This window comes from Poecile atricapillus, chromosome 14 (assembly GCF_030490865.1).
Source record: "Poecile atricapillus isolate bPoeAtr1 chromosome 14, bPoeAtr1.hap1, whole genome shotgun sequence".
Lineage (NCBI taxonomy): Eukaryota > Metazoa > Chordata > Aves > Passeriformes > Paridae > Poecile > Poecile atricapillus.
The window spans coordinates 13,875,010-13,891,424 of NC_081262.1; the positions used below are offsets into that span (position 1 = coordinate 13,875,010).

The following is a 16,415-nucleotide window of genomic DNA, read 5'->3' on the forward strand; positions in this document are numbered from 1 at the left end:
GTTTCACCATGGTTAAAAACTGCCACCTCCCAGCCAGGAATGCTTTCCCAGATGCCACCCTGCTGCATGGTTCTTCTGTTTCTTTCTTCTCAACCTGCTCCTCCTCTTCTTTGTCTTTGTGTTTCTTCTGCTTTCTTTCACTACTGAGCTGCCATACGATGCTGCAATAGCACCGAGGAGAACAAACACAGCTCCTTATCCTCCCTTTTTCATTTGTAGCTGCTTCTCTCCCCATTCCACTTGGGAATCTTGCATCCTCTCCTGCATTGTCTGCCCCATGCCTCTTCCCCCCAAGCTGGCAGCAGCTTACCCAGCCTGGCAGAATCCCTCCTCAGCCCACGTGAACAAGGTTTCCAAGCTCTCCTCATAAAGCGTCTACTCCACATTCCCCGATTAATACATACCTTGAAGGGAACCATAAATATTTGCCTGGATTTTCTGTTAATCTTGCTCTGACATAGCTATTAGGATTACTGGAGTGAGGGTTGATAAGCAATGGGGTGAGTGCTGGAGTGTTTCGGGAGATGACAGCAACATCTTGCTGTATTTCACTGATGTGGATGCCTTGGTGACCTGCACTAATCCACTTGGAAAATTACTATGAGAGAACAAAGAGTCTTAAAATATGAAGCTGAGGGAGGTGGAGTGCTGCAAAAGAGAAGTTTATTTCCAGACCAGCCTTTTCTAAATATATGCATAAACATCTGCATTCAGTGCAAAGTGGAGAACCACAAACAGAAATGAGCAGAGAATAACCCAGAGCAGGACCTCCCCACACTCCCACATGCATTGGGGTCCAGCAGGAGAAACCCAGGAGCTCTAATTTATATCATAACCTTTCTCTCAGTACAGACACACACACAAAAACAACTACCCTCAGCCTGAACAACAGCCACTTAACAAAGCATCATACAAAAACAAAGGCTGTTTTGCAGAGTTCAGGTCAAAAGCAGGGTTTTGGATGCAGTGATGACCTACAGCCCTTTTCACATAGACCTCTTACTCCTGAATATTAAAATGCTGCTTAGTTCCTTCACCAGCATAATTAGCATGACCCAGTGTAGGGTCAGTAAAAGTCCATCTAGACCTGTGCTGTTTGGAGGGCAAGGAGGAAGCTCCTTATGGACAGGGCAGGAATGCTGCTCCTCACACTGCTCCCCATAGGCCAGGGACAGTCTGCACTTTATTTAATAGCTCTCTGTAAATTCTTCTTTGAATTTGCACTGTGGCCTTTGAATCACACGTGTTCTGAGGTTGTCTCTCCCCTGGCAGCACTAATTAACACACCACAGGATTCCCAGGAGAGTGTTACCTACTGAATCCAGGCTTCCATTCCCTGCAGTCCCTCAGCTCCATGGTTCTCAGAAAGCCACGTGTTCACACCTAGGCTGGCTCAGCCTGGCCAGTCTGGCTGGATCACAGCTGGAAGTGGTGGGGCTGCAGACTGATGATGTTACAGCAATAGATTTCAACTCAGAATGAGCCAAAAGTGACCATTAAATAGGGTGTCCTATAAAAACACCTATTCCTTTTATTCCATTTACAACTAAGTCTAAAGTCTTCCCCTTCCCCCTTCTCAGTCAGGATCTCCAACTTGATCCAAAAGCTCCAAGATGACTCAAAGCACGGGTTTTCAGCCAGCTCTGCCTTTTAGACTTTTAATACTATCTTCTCATTATCTGTTATATTTAAAATGTTACACACATCTCTGGAGGTGTACCCTGACAGACTCATCAAGTGATCTCAACATTCCTCCTCAGAGACTTAGCTTTAACATCTTACTGTCTGTAAGGCAGATTTCTAGACTGCAGAGAATAATTTTAAACTTCTTCTAAGGGTCTTCTACCTTCCTGTCATTCTTGACTAAGAACCAGAAAAAATACTTGGTGTCACTAATGTCATAATATAAAGAAAATGCCATCTGACTCCATATGCCCAACATGTAAGTCCAAGGACTACAACAGCTTTCCTGGTAATTGGCACTGCTTGCTTTCACTTTTCCATAGTGATGAGGTACTTCAGAAAAATGATCCAGTCCAAATTTTTGGGATAGCATGTCATCAAACCCACAGAGAGCAGCAAGAAGGTTCAGTGATACTGCAAAGACACCCTGAGCAGAAATCAATCTGGAGTAACACATGCAAGCAGATCACGGGAATTTTGCATATTCCTGACAAGCAGCTGTAATGATTCCATGTGGGAGACAAGTCAGAGGACTGGCAGAGGATCCCAGTCTGCTTTGCTATGGCTGTACAGTTGCACAATTCATTGCACACAAGAACAGTCCACCCAATGCACTGAGTAAATATCTTTTAGTTTTACATAACCAGATCAGCCAGGCCAGCCTTTCCCCCACACCCTGGAGCTCCCCAGTGCCTCTGGGCTGTTTATCCAGTCTCACAGGCAAGGGAAAAATTAGAGAATGGGCATCCAGGAACAGCAGGACAGTGTGTATGTGCAGGCACACACACTAATACCAACACTCACCTTTGCAGATACTGCCTGGGCACTGGAGATGGCAGATATCCTATTTCTCTAGAAAGAAAGCTGAAGAATAACCCCTGATTTCAGAGTAACAATTGATTGGTGTCTTAGCCATGGCAACTTGCCACCTATAAAGGGATGCAGGCGAGGGATAACATGTCTCTTATTCAGCAGCTACTTCATTCCCATTTAACTTTCAGAGCTCACAGGAGAGAAGAGAAAAACCAACAGCTACAGCTAATGCACAGCAGCTCTTGCCTCATCAGGCCATCTCATTCCTGCTCACAGCTGGACCCTGAGGCTGCCCCTCACAGCAACAGAGATTGGAGCCAACTGCAGTGTGAGAGCATTGCTACACATACAGCTGCTCCCAAGCATTTCCCCCTGGTGTGAGCCACCCTTGTTGGGATCAGGGTATTTAATTTATACCACGTGTTTTAATTTATCTCCTCATGGAGGTAAGGCACAGGGAAAGCAACGGCAAGTATCACAGTGAGAGTTCAAATGTCAGACAGGGGACCTGATCCATGTGTTTGGTGAGGCCCCAGAGTTTCTACCTGGTCCTTAGGGGATTCTCTGCATTTTTCCATTGTTTTTACTCATTTGCACACCTTGAGTTCACTGTGCTTGGATCAGGAAAAGGAAATTAAATGTATCACAGAATAGTTTGGGTTGGAAAGGACCTTACAGCTCATCTTGTTCTACCCCTGCCACAGGCAGGGACACCTTCCACTATCCCAGCCTGGTCCAAGCCTGGTCCAAGCTGGCCTTGGACACTTCCAGGGATGGGGAACCCACAGCTTCTCTGGGCAAAGATAATTATACCCAGGGCACTGCAGTGCTTGTTTTTTTATATCAGGGGTCAGCCCAGAGTAGGTAAAGGGTACTTTGCTTTCAGAGACCAGCTCAAACCAGCTGTGTTAAGTCTCCTGTGCAGAACATGGTTTAGTCTGGCAGATGGAGATCCTAAGTGACACTCATTAATCTGTTAGCACTTTCACCCACCCACCGACATCCCAGTGGTCTGAAGTCATGGTTTTCTGACAAATCCAGAAATCTATAGCTTGTACAACAGCTGCAACCAGAATAAAGTTCCAGGAAGAAAAAAATGTTTCATTTAACTACATGGGTAGGTAGGTCAAAATTATTCAAAGGATCTCAGAGTATAAGAAATTTGTGTCTGAAAGGATCTGCATGCTAGTCTGTAGCAGAAAACTGGAAAAAGCAACTAATAACTCCTGCAACACCTGTTCTTCACTCTGCACACCTAGAATACCACAAATGGTTAAAGCTACAGGACAAAAACCTCCAAAAGAGAAGCTTTTCTTAAAAAACACCCCAGTTGTTACCTGTAGACAGAACAGCTACAAAATCGACTCTTGTTCACATAACTACATCTCATTATGCTCTACCCCAGACACAGAACGGTGAAGACCAAGGCTCTAAACAACAAATAAAGCTAAGAAGTTGGCAAGCCATGCTCAGGGCTGGCTGGTGCTGTGCCTATCTCCATATCTAGAAAGGTTCAAGGTGCTCATTCTGGGAGGCCAAGAAAAGCTAAATATAGTAGCAGGCTACCAGCAAACACCCAACCTGGCACAGCTTCCAGCTACCTGAAAAATCCATCCCTCTCTCTGCAGGCCACTCTGATAGCTGCAATCCTTTCCCTTCTTTGGGGAGAACGTGCTGTAAGGAGGCACTCTCAGGTTTGACTTACATGGGTAATTGCACAAACAAACTAAGGGATGGAGGTAATGCAGGAACAGCACTGATACTTCTCACTCAGGGGGATCATCTGGCTCTTTCAGATTGGGGTTTTTTTGTTCAGCCTGACATCCACTCGCAAATAGGAGAGAGCATCCTCCCCTCACGTGTCAGGAGCCAAGTCCTCATACGGCAACTGCCTCTAAGAGCAGAGACAGCATCCAAGAGCATCTGTTTTGTTTTAACCTCTGCCCTTAAAGGAGGACCCAGAAAGGAAAAAGACCCAAACCCTTTAAGCTGGCTTTGTTGGTGTGTATTAGGTTTTCAATCAGAAAAAGCCTCGGGGAGAGCTGCTCACCTCTCGGCTTCTGAATGGCATCACGGATGTTGTGTTTCAAGCTGCAACCCTGAAGACAGACCCCAATTTTGACCAGGCTTTGAGATTTAGCTTAAAGGCATGCATGCTCCCTACACAAAAAAAAAAAATGAGGTCAAAGAAGCTTCTTTTGAAAAAATAAATAGAGCAATAAAGCATTCTTTCAGACTGGCTTCACAGGGGATAAATCACTGAACAAATACAGCCATCTTATCTTGTTGGCAAATGGCACATTACAGCATCCAGCTTCACGGGAAATGCTCTGCTTGGTCGGAGAGCAAACTGATTTCTCATTGTCTTGGAAAATGCTGCTCTTTACTTTTTACAAGACTTGTTTGTTTTTAAAAAAAAACACATGATCTCTAGGCAGTGCCAAGCCTGCTTTGCCTTCTGCCTCTCATCGCTTTCCTGGATGCCTCAGGACTTCCTAGCAACCTCACAGCAGAAACACGATCCATCTCCTCTGACCAGGAGGACAACTTGTTTAAAATGGTATCCCTACAATATCCTGGCTGCCCTCCTGGCATTCCCAACATGGATGGGATGCAGCAACCACAGGATTCCATGAACAACAGAGTGAAGGAGGTGAGACAGGCAGGGTTCTCACAGTACATGGAAGTAAAGCCTTCCCCAAACACACATTTTCAGCCTCCTTGTCACTTCTAAAATCAAATACAGACACTAAGGACACCCAGTGAGGAACAAGAGCTCATGGGTGGTTACAGAACCATCCCTGGCTGTCGTACCCAGAGGCAGCGATGCCTGTTCAGCATTTTGGCACTGATTTATGACAAGTGCACTTGTCTTTCCATTAGCCACAACTCTCTCAGTTGACCCCTGAGCTCGGAGATGCAGCCTCGACATTAAACTCCCATCGGCTTTCAGTCCCACTGACCTCATCCCCAAAACTCGCTGCCATGTTTTACATCAGCCGGGGCTGACACATTCCATTAATGCTGCCCTGGCTCGGGGAAACATCTGCTCTGTTTACACTGGTAGCAGCACAGAGAACACTTAAAGCATCACCTTTGCTCCCCCAGCCCATGGCAGGAGGAACAGCCCCCCGTGGGGCAGGCCCTGCATCTCCTGACCCCCAGCACTCCAACCTGGCCATTAGTTATTCAACAGGGCAGAGGTCACTCACACCATCAAGGCACAGGAGAGGTGTTGGGTGGTAGCAAAGAAGGTGGATTTCTCCAGGCCAGAAGTGCAAGTTTGAGAGGGGAATTCGTGCTGACCCTAGCTGAAGATGAGCAGGCTGACTGGAAATAAGGATGGAATGTCAGAAAATTATTAAACTTTTTAAACCCAAATGGTTTTACAGACTGAGGGCAGAGATTCAATGGATATGGATGGTTAATGGTCCATCTAAATCAAATGTGCACCTCCAGGGTGCTGCTGGGTGCCAAAGCCACCCTCACATCCCTGCAGCTCCATGACCAGGGCAGGGGTCCCTGCAGGGTGGTTTGTCCCACAGCAACAAGGAAGGACAGGATATCTTCCTGAAAGCAAAGCACAGTTCATCCAAAACAATACCCTCAAAAGCACTGCAGGAACCACCATAAAAACCACAGCTGCAGCCACCTGGGAGAGCCTGACAGCTCTGAAATACCTGTTCAGGCAGGGGATGCTTATCTATCAGCACCACGTGCTGGGGGCTTGGGGCAAGTCTCCACCAGATCAAGGGGGATGTTATTACATATTTTCCCAAGGATTCCTGACAGCTAAGACCTCCAAAAGGCAAACCCCAAATACTTGCTGCTGCTGTTGTTCCAGGGTTAGGTGTGCATTAAATTAACCCCTGATGTCTTCTGCTGCTGCTGGAAGCTTCCTTTACTATTAACCACCCAGTCAAGGCTAGAGCTGCTAACAATCCCATTAAGACACAAAAACATACAGCAGCCTTGGAATATCCAACAGCAACTGCCACAATAGAGGCCAAGCACACCACATAAAGGGACATCAGCTTTTGTTACAATGAAGTCAGGAACAGGTTTTTCCCATCACTGATCATCTAAACAGTCCATGAATTTGCTGCATTTTAGATTTCTGCCTTGCCCTTTGACAGAGCTTGGACTATGAACTCACACAAAAAGATCCTGACACTCACAGAGGGCTAAGACCACTATTCCAACACCCCTATCAATAAGCAGCAAAGCCCCAAACCACCCTTTTAAAATTTTTTAATTTTGAAACTGCACACTAATGAAGCCTGGTTTGATTGGGGCTGAGCCATGCAATTCTGTTCACCCTAGCAATCAATGCAGGTGACAGGTATTGGGGAGGGAAAAGAATAACAACTGTGCTTGCTTGTGATCTTCTGCAATACATTAGGGAAGAGTAACACGATCTGCACAAACACTCCCTGTTTTTCAGTTCATTCCCAGTGTCCAAAATATAAGCAGGTCACAGCTTTGCCAATTCTACCATAAAGCTGAAACACTGACTTAAGGATTTTCATCTAGTTCCTTTTCAACCAAAAAGATGAAAATTCAGTCAAAGGGGAAGAAGCTGGCACTGAATGAGACAAATCAAATTGTCCCTTTCCGGTTCCTTAATTCACATGTTAGGGGACAACCACAGCTGGGAATTTCAATCTCTGGAGCAATTAAAGAAAATTAAATTCAGGGAATGAGGCCTTATGCACTCAAAGCTTCATTAACCCTCTTGCCTTTTAATTAAATACGTGCACATGAAATTTTGGACAGAGTACTTGCCTCACTGACAATGCTCAATTTTAGTGGCAAATCAGTACTTGCCTTTTTTTAAAAAAGAACTACACTGGGATTGTAAACTCTAGACCTCTCCAGCTTCACAACAGCTTTATTAAATACAGTAGAAATTACTGCCTATCACCAGCTCCCACTTCATGGGAACGTCTGCTCTCCCTCAAACGCACCAGCAAAGCTCTGCTTTGGGCTCACTTCGAGATAACAGACAGCCCCACCAGCACCACGGATAAAACATGAGCCAGGATTTAAGAGCCCTACACTTATTACGATCAGTAAGAGAAATAAAGTTGGCGAGCTACAGCAGGATAGGTTTTACAGCCCACGGAGCAGAGATTAGAGCAGCCAGCCTCTCTTTTAAATACTGCTCATCCTTACAAAAGGCTCAGGCAGGCGCCAAAGGCGGTGTGTGACTAGAACAGTTTAACGGATAATCTTTGAAAGGGGATATTGTCAAGTCTGCCCAGCCTAAATATCGAGCTGGCTTTGTGTGAGTTACCATCTGACTTGTGAGGGAGTCACGCTGCTCCTGCGCTGGCCTCCTGCCTTCCTGGGAATGTCAATGAAGCAGATTCAAGTTCATGGGGATGCGTGACCGCCTGGCAGGGACCGAGCTCCGGCTGCTTTGATGTGTCCCCACATCCATCCACAACAGGGGCTCCCACCTGATGCACGGGCAGGCAGTCACACGTTCTGGGATCAGCAGCACGGAGAGGGAAGACACACATGGTCCCTTCGTTGTCTCCAAGAGACTTCTCAGGAATCTGTCACCTCGAGCCAGACATTTCACCCAGAGATGTGCTCTCATCACTAGCAACCAAAGTTATGCCTCTGGGAGGGATCAGCCTTCAGTTTGTCTATTTTCTTTATAAGCACGTTGTTGGGAGAGGGACTTGTCTTTTGCCAGCACACACTGATCAGTTCTGGGTTTGTAGTTTACTGCTGACCCACGCATTTTAGCTGTTTTGACTATTCAAAGAGGACAGTGTGCGGTTAGAGATGACCTTCTCTGACTGTCACCATGAGAGTTGATACATTTGACAGTCAATGACACTCCCAATCCTCACACGTGCCCCCCTCTCAAGGGGAAAGCTAACACAACAGACAACTGTTCACACAAGACCTCCAAGGGATGCCAGAATCCCAAGCGAATGCTTTGCCCAATTGAGTGAAGAGGCACAGCTCCATTAACCAGAAGCAGGCAATTCCTCATGCCCAATATTCACAGGTTAATTGCTGCATCCCTAAAATAATGTTCTGGTTTAATAGCAGCCGTATTCTCTCACATGGAGCAGAGTGAGCTGTTTGCTGCTGTAGGATGCCCTTGGTGCTACCAAGGACAATCTGAACACACCGAGCATGACAGGCTCTCGCTGAATGCAAAAATAAACGCAGCCACTTTGCTTCCTCAGCCTTTGACACCAACAGGGGAAGGGGCTTCCTGCTACAGCAACAAGGAGCACGTGAGTTTTGTGATGCTTGAAGTGCTGCCAGGCACAACACAACCCATCACTCCATTTCTCTGCTGCTACAAATTACAGGTCCATTAACCCTTCTCTGTGCGTGAGATGCTTTTCCCATTTGCACGCAGCAAATAAGCAAAGAGGATGTGCATGCTAAGTGTGCACAGGTGTGCTCCAGGGTGAGGGAGGCATTTCCAATGCAAACCTGTCCATACAAACAGTTCTGATGCTATCATTTTATGATGACAACATTTCCTGACCCAGTTTCTATCTTGCTCCCCATTCCTCTGCTACAAGTAGTAATTAGTAATGTCAGTGTTCTGGCTGAATTGCTACAGTCCATTAATAATGCAAGAGTAGTAACAGAGAGAGAGCAGAAGAAAAGAGGCATGAAGGTTAAAAGCAATAAGAGAATGCATTTTGGGGGACATTGGAAGGGGAAAGGAGAAAAGGAGTGGAATTGCTGGCCTACTGAGATTATAAACCATAAACTTCAAAACATATCATTCCTTTCAGGTGGAAGTGCTGGGTGAATCAGTCATGGCTAATTAGAGGATAATATGCAAATAGGAATGACACACAGAGGCGATTTTTACTAAATTAGAAGTAAACTTGTGTTTCACCTTCCTACTGCCCCTCTAAACCTGCTGCCTCACCACTTGGTGTTCCTGTTCCTCCGTTATTCATGTTTTGGAGGTCAGTGGTAACCTGGGATCCCACACATGACACACACTCAAGTTTCCCCTCTGCAGAGAATTTCTGCTGAGACCAGCCCATACCTGCCCATCTAGAGCCAAACCTTTAATGCCACTAATCCATCTGCTCTGGGCACACCTTAACCCCAGGCTCTGCTCAAGCTGTTTATGACATGTGCTATGAACCTAAAATAGAGCTGGGTTTGAATAGGTAACCCAGCATTTCCCCAGGCTTCCATGCCTTTGGAATCTTCTCCAACTGACAGCAGCTCCCTCGAGAGCAACAGCTTCACCCCTACCTAAGGCACACAATCCTCCTCATGACACTGAATAAAGCTGCTGGAACTGCATCCTCAACTGCAACACCTGGGAACTTGGATTTTTTCCTTTTATTTTCTCCTTTTCCTGCCAAGCCCAGCATAGAACCAAAAGCAATAAAGGAGTCTATAGGCCTGGTGATGATGCTTGGCTGTTCCTACTGCTGAATGAGAACTCACATGAAAGTGGAAGGGCTGAAGTGTCTCTGCATGTCAGGAAGGTGGCTGGTTCAGGGCTGACTTGGTCCAACACTGAAAAGCAGGGATCTTCTACAGGAAGATTTGTAAGACAATTGAACTCACTCTGAAAGGTCTTCTCTTCTGTTTGGCATTTAAGGCTTCCTACATGGTACCAGGCCTCTTGTGAGTGATGATGTACAAAGCAACACACGTGCTGTTTCCATTACCTGAAATCACACATGTCACTCCCTCTTGAAATACATATTTCAGTAACTTCAATAAGCTTATCAATGTTATAACTTAACTGCATCTCAGCTCATTCTGACACTTAAACGACTTCAAAGTCCTCTAGCATGAAGGGTTTGGATACCCAGAAAGCATAAAAACCCAACTCATTGAGATGAATGGAAGAAGAGGAAAGGAAGGAAAAAGAAGAAAGATCAGCTTCAGAACTGCATGGTGTTTTGGGCATTTCAAGTATCACTTCCTCTGTGGAGAGGAAGTGAGAGGAGCTGGAGGTTCTCAGATACAAACAGCTTCCCCTCCACGACAATGAGAGAAAAGGATGGGTGTTTTTAAAAAGGAAAAAAAAGAAAAAAATGAAACAAGAAAAAAGGAAAGCAAGCCAGCCTGAACACACTGTGACCAAATTAGGAAACAAACTCCACTGACAGCCTCCAGAATGGCCATCATCTGCAGCAGCCTTGTGTTAGCTCAGGAAGTCTGATGACTGTGTCATCTGCTGAAATCTGTTTATGTGCAAACAGAAAGGAGAAGCAAAACACCTCCCCATTCTCCCTGAGCAAAGTTAGGCCATCTCAGGCTCTGGCCCGAGGTGTCATCAGGGCCCTGACTGGAGGCTATTCCAAACCTCTGCTGCTGACTCACACCCCTCCAAAGATAACTCTGCCCTGGAAGCACTAAGGTACCTCAAAATGAGGTGTATGGGTTTTTTAAGTGCATTTTTTAAGTGGTTAGCTGTGGCAGATGAAGCTGAGGTTAGAGATCAGTGATTACTACGACAGGAATGTGAGGGGGAGGAAAGAGAAGGAAGATACAGCTTTTTGAGTAAGGTCAGAACAATGTTTTTAATTTGCCTTGGGAACAGCCTTTTTCCATCCTGTCCAACATCCATTTCCACTGCAGCAGCAAAATGATAACCCTGCTCCAACACTCTGCAAATACACTAGGCAGGGTTTTAACCTTAAACTGCTGTATCAAACTCACAGCAGTCCCAGGAACACTCGGTGGCACTGCTACCCTTTTGTGGGGACAGACAAGCGACTGAGCAAAGTTGCTTCATTGCTTCAAAATCAAACAAATAAAGGAACCTGAGCACTCTGGTCCATACAGAGATTTAGGGTTTCTCCCTGATGTTAGTGGGACCATGTTACATTACTCCCACTCTTGTCTGCATGAGATGGAAGAAAACCCTCTTGGGTCCCTTTTATTATCAAAGGGATTGAGGAGGAAAAGGCAAAGCTGCCAGCTCACCTCAGCCACAGCACAACTACAGCTTTCAGGGTCCTTCCAGCCCCAGAAGTTTGGCTATGAGGCCACTCTACCAATTCTCCACATTCAAGGCAGCCAACAGTCCTTCACAGCACATTCAGGGTGCTCTTACCCAATTCCTCATGGAATCCATTACTTTTGTCCAAAGACAGTTATCATAAACCAGAACTGACCACCACAGGTGCGCTGCTTGTCTCAGTGTTCCCTTTGCCTAAACAGTTGTAGGCTCCCTGTGCCCAAGGACAAAAGGCTAAACAAGATGCTGAAGCTTAAATTTCCATCTCCACATGAAGTTGTACTCAGTTTATTACTTGTGAACCTCTCCCCAGCAAACGAGAAAGCTATGAATGGAACCTGCTACCTCGTATGGACCTGACACAGAGGCACTCACTGGTCAGTGAACAGCCTTTTCAACTGGCTTTTCACCAACTGGATATTGCTGTACAAGGCAAAATGCAAGCACAGGAGTAAGCTTTGTTGCTCAAAATTGCACTGACTTACACAGTCCATTTTTAAAGGGGCTACTCTTGAGTTCCTGCTTTCAGCAGCTTTTTTTCTTTCTTCCCTGAGACAGATACCCCATTTAATCTGACCTCTTTCCTCAGGTCCATTTCCAGGCTGGGACTCACCCTCTCCTCCTCTGTCAGACTCATTTATCAAGTGAAGCATTTCCACATACCACTGCATAAATAGACTTGACCTTGTTAAAGCAGCAGCAGCACCTGAGCTCTCACTGATGGAGTCTCTCCACCCCACCACAGCACTTAACCCAGCCTACTCCTACCCTCTTTCCAGGTGGGGTATTGTCAGAGCTTCTACAGCCCTTTCCTAAGTGTCTCAAAGGGTGACAAGTTGGCAAGCAGTGATTTGGGGATAATTATTGTGCCTGCTTCTCTGGAAAGGGGCATTTAGGACCAATTTACTGCAGACACCACTCAATTCTTGCAACTGCTCCTGCCCAGCCCAAGCACATAAGCAAAAATCAAGGTGTAAGACAGCACCCCCGGCACGTGGCTTTCCCTTGTTCCCCTTGTAGTCTCCTCCCAGGATAATATCTTGCCCAGCATAAATCTGGGGATGAGAAGATCTCCTGACTCTCAGCACTCCCCAAGCAGCTCTGATCCTCCCCGCCTCAATGGGACAGCCCACACTGTTCAGCGCACGTGAGCGTCCTCCACGGGACTGTACTTTTAAGGTTTGCTCTGCCACGAGCTCTCTCCTGTTATCTATCTCCCTTTAGAACCTGGCAATAAAACCTACTGGGGTGTTATCTGCTGCCTACAATCACCTCAACCCCACCTTCGACCTTGGTCCCTCCCTCCGGCCCATCCCTTTGCGGAGATGGGGAATGAGCCGCGCTCCGATAGCATCGCGCTCGCCCTGCCTGCGGCTCGGCACCGGCACCGCTGCTGCAGCCGAGCTTCAATGTCCTTTTATGGAAGAAAAATGAAAATCGCCTGCCCAGCCGTGGAGAGCCTGAGCCGGGCTGAGCCGAGCTGACAGACGGAAACTCGCCATTTGTTGTGGTTTTGGCACCGAGAGCGCCCAGCGAGTTCCCATGCGCGCTGCAAGCTTAAAAAGGGCGCAGTCAAGAGCTCCAGAGCAGGAGGTGTCAGGGATGCAGTGCTCAGGTGGAAGATGGCAGAGCCATGAAAAGATGGCTTAGAGAATTCTGCTGACATGGACGTGTGGGAGACAGGTCTGCAGATCCAAGTGGACACAGGCATGAGTGCTCCATTGCCAAGCCCTCTCCCTGGAAGTGCTCAAGGCCAGGCTGGATAGAGCCCTAAGCAACCTGCTCTAGTGGAAGGTGTTCCTGCCCATGCTGGGGGGGTAAAAATGAATGGTCTTGAAGGGTCCTTTCAACCCAAACCATTCTGTAGTTCTATGAAAATGTAACAAGGTTGTTCACACCACATTTCATCCTCTTCCTTGTCCCAACAAATTTTCTTAAGAGACACAGGAGAATGGGAATTTGAACACAGGAGTTGGGACTTGAGGTCACTGCCACCAAGAAATTAGTGAGGGATCTGCCACAGCACGTGTCACCTTAGGCTCTGCTCTGTACTAAAGCTGTGGGGCTAAGCTCCAAGCAACAATCAAATCTAAATAAACAGGCTCAAGGAAAAACATATGGATAATAGCAATAAGAAAGTCAGAACAGAGAATGAGATGGGGCCACAGGACTTTCAAAATGTTTGCGCTGCTGTCAGGAAGCTGAATGAGACAGCAGACTTCAACAGCTGGGAAAACATGTTGCAAAACAAGGAGAATTAAGTAATTCTCCATATGTATATCCTACTCTGAGGCATTCTGGACAAGCTCAATTTCTCCAATCAGGACAAGCTTTTTTTCTGTGTTGCACACAAACCCTGCCAGCTACAAATCCTGATACAGTTTAAGCCTAAACCCACAGCACATCTGGAGCCAGGCAGGGCAGCTCTGGGCAGCATGGCCCAGCCTTTAGCACAGAAGTAATGGGCCCTGTGGTATGTGTTGGATAACATCCTTGGACAGCTGTGTCATCCTGAACACATCCCCTGCTGCTGGGTGCTGGATTACACAAACACATCCCCCTGCACTCTATAAAACACTCCTGACCGGAATGCCTTGTTACCCACCTCTGAACCACAAACAGCTGCATGTGCCTTGCTGCACCAGGTACAGAGAGCACGGGTGTCACAGTATCCCCCTCTCCCCCTTCTGCAACTTCAGGTCTTGTTGATCAAGCAGTAATTTATTTCAGCAAGACCGCTCCTCTCAGAGCCATGCAAACCGCACAGCGCGACTCGCGCTCGTTACCAGTGGTGGTGGTGCCCTAAGAGCGGCCGTGTTCAGGCACGGCTTGGTACAAGTTTAAACCTGTCTCAGTTCCAGCAGAAAATGAAGGCTAAAAGCAGCTGGGTGCATCTGCTCCTAGCCAGCACCTCCGAATCAATCCCGAGACACAGAGTGGCTGCAAAAAGCGTGCCCTAAAACGCCAAGTCTCAGTGCTGCTAATTAAAACACGTGAGGACTGCTGGTGGCCAGAGAGCCTAAGCTGAAAGGCAAAAGAGCAGAGATTTTATCCATCTGAGCCAGGGACAGCAATACACAAGGCAGTCCTCAAACCCACTGTTGGATGCACAGGAATAGCAGCTGCCCAGGCCAAGGGCAATGCCATCCCACACCATGCAGCCACACACCATCACCTCTTACCCCCAGCCAGCACTGACCCAGACAATTGGACACCATAAAGCAATAAAAATTCCATGCTGTGAAAAGGAGTTTTAAGGAAAAGTCTTGGAAATGCGAGTCCCTGCAATGTGGCCTGGCTATGAAATGAGTGCTGGGGGTTTTGAGCTCTCCACTGCTCTGTGCATGCATTATTTCCATGGCAACGGCAGCTTTCAGCTCCCCATCTCTTGCTGGCTGAAAGCCCTGCAGTGCTTTGTGCTGAGACTGCAAAGAAGGGAAACCATCTCCCTCTCCCACAACACGGCGCCAGGGACGGCAGCAGCAGCTGGGAACAAAAGCCTTGTCTTCAGCACTGTGGGGTCTTGGGAGGAGGGAGGCTGAGCACAGAAGATGGACTTCCTTTTCTGGTGGAAAAACAGCACTTCCCCCACCATGCAGAAGTGCATGCTCACCTCCCAGTGCTGCACAACTCAACCAGCAACATGTGCTTTTCCTTGTCTTACCACAGTTGCCAGTTTTGGGTTGTTCTGTAGAGCTGGGAAGAGAAATGTGCATCCTTAGAGGTGAGAAATTTGAGTGCTGCTTCCATGCAGGGATCCCTCCAAGATGGAGGCCAAACAAGCAGGCTGGAAAACTCTCCTGTCCCCAGGAAGCCTGGCTCCATGTGCAGTCAGCAGCTTATTACAGAGCAAAACCTCAGTACTCAGCCAAATCTCAGTGAAAGCTGCCTCTGCCCCGGCATCGACTGCACACACACAGAACGCATCTGTAGGGTGGCTCAGACAATATTCTTCCTCAGCTAACTAAGCTTTTCCTCCGCTCTGCTGTTTGTCATATTAAGGTTCCAGCCCTGGCCACCTAACCAGGAGCCAAACTTGACACCACACAGCTGGAGCCACAGTGGCCCTGGCAGATGGTGCCAGCTCATCTGCATGCTCCCCGTGCAGCCGGGCACTCACTGCAGGCAAGGCAGCTCTGCCCATTGCTCAAGTTACAATTAGCCACATTTTGGTCCCTGCAAGGTACAAATAACTGGAACTACAAGTGAGATGCACAAGCAGTGACCTGGGGGGCTGTAGAGCTCTCACTGTTGAGCCCAGCACACAGACACACAGCCAAAGTGAAGGTTTCCAGCTGGTTCATATCACTTGCATTACAACATATTCATAGCTGGCCCAAATATGAATGAACCTCCCTGCAAGAGTTAATGGAGACCCTGAGGGTATCAACACAAACTCCCAAAGCCAGACAAAGGATCCAGGTAATGGAACACAGGGGTACAACAGGTCCACCATCTGGTCCTCTTCTCCCCACCCTCAAAGAGCTCTGAGATTTTGGGAGGGACACATTTTGACCTTCCCCTTTCCACACTTCCCCTTGCTTTAGGTTCAGCTGTGTGAGTGCAGTCCTTTCAACGAGAGAGGGACTCCTTCCAGGATCAGTCATCACCACCACCAAGTCTGCCAGAGGCACTGCTAGCAAAGCCAATTCATCCTCTCCAACCTCTGTGGAGTTCCCTAGATTAGCCCTTTCCTCCCTTAGGGCAACCATTTCCTGCAAGCAAGAGCATTAACTGAAATTCTTCATTCTGGAGAGAGAGGAGATAGCAGGAATATGAAGAACCACTGCAGCTGATGCTGCGAGACACCACATCCTGCTATCCAAATTCCTCACCCTCGACTTCAAATCCTAAAGTCATTGAAGACTTCTAAGAAGAGCACAAAGCTACTCAGCAGATTTTCAGCTAATGAATCAACACAAGCTGTCCAGGAAACCAG

General features: G+C 47.2%; 1 protein-coding gene across 5 annotated transcripts in view; it reads right to left on the reverse strand.

Moving 5' to 3' along the window:
• RNF216 (ring finger protein 216) overlaps positions 1 to 16,415 on the reverse strand; it is a 76,105-nt gene that overhangs the window by 29,684 nt on the left and 30,006 nt on the right. The window lies entirely within an intron of this gene.